This window comes from Rana temporaria, chromosome 1 (assembly GCF_905171775.1).
Source record: "Rana temporaria chromosome 1, aRanTem1.1, whole genome shotgun sequence".
Lineage (NCBI taxonomy): Eukaryota > Metazoa > Chordata > Amphibia > Anura > Ranidae > Rana > Rana temporaria.
The window spans coordinates 141,752,658-141,753,882 of record NC_053489.1 but is presented as its reverse complement, the minus strand read 5'-3'; positions in this window follow the sequence as shown (position 1 = coordinate 141,753,882).

Here is a 1,225-nt window from a genome sequence, read left to right as displayed (position 1 = left end):
GCCAATATAAATACAAGGTGACACACTGCAGCAAACTTATAGGATCACAGGGCTTATAATAATTGTTTGTATATTACTCATGGTAATTAACCCCTTGCCACCCAGGCCAATTCTGACACTTCTATACTACATGTAAAAATCATCATTTGTTTTTTGCTAGAAAATTACTCTATGGTGGTCTTTGCACTTTTTATGTTGCACGGTGTAGAGCTGCACGATTCTGGCTAAAATGAGAATTGCAATTTTTTTGCTTAGAAGATAGATCACGATTCTCTCACCATTCTTGCGGCGTAACATCATCTTTCACATTAAAGCAAAAAAAACAAACAAAAAAAAAAATGGGCTAACTTCACTGTTTTGTTTTTATGGTTTTTATTATTCATTGAAGTGGGCAAATGCATTGTGACATAAAATATTGCAGCAATAGCCATTGTATTCCCTAGAGTCTCTGCTAAAATATATATAATGTTTGGCGGTTCCAAGTAATTTTCTAGCAAATAATATTACTTTTTAATTTAAGAAACAAGTGTTGGACTTTAAGTGGTTAAATTTAGTTACAAAGGGCCAGATCCTCGAAAGGGATACGCAGGCGTATCTGCTGATACGCCGTCGTATCCCTGTTTCTAAGTTCTCAGTTACGCATAGATTTTCCTAAGATCCGGCAGGTGTAATAGTTTTACACTGTCGGATCTTAGGATGCAGTACCTCGGCCGCCGCTGGGGGCATTTCTCGTCGAAATTCCGCGTCGGGTATGCAAATTAGCACTTACGGAGATCCACGAAGCGGTTTCCCTTCGTGAAGTCTCCGTAAGTTGTTAGTTTGCAAACGCAAAGATAGGGCTGGTTTTACAAAGTGTAAAGTTAGTACACCATGTAAAAGTAGACCCTTCTTTCCCGCAACGCTGTCAATTTTTTTTCAAAACATTTTTTTTTCCCGCCGCATCTCTTTTTTTTCCCGGCGCAACTTTTTTTACCCGGCGCGATTCACAAAACTCGGCGCAACGTAACTTCGCGCAAAGCACGTCGGGAAAATCGAGTCGGGAGCATGCGCAGTACGTCCGGCGCGGGAGCGCGCCTAATTTAAATGGGACTCGCCCCATTAGATTGGGCCCGCCTTGCGCCGGACGGATTTAAGTTACACCGCTGAAAATTTCTAGGTAAGTGCTTTGTGGATCGGGCACTTACAGTTGTGTTCAAAATTATTCAACCCCCCAATGCTGTAAATG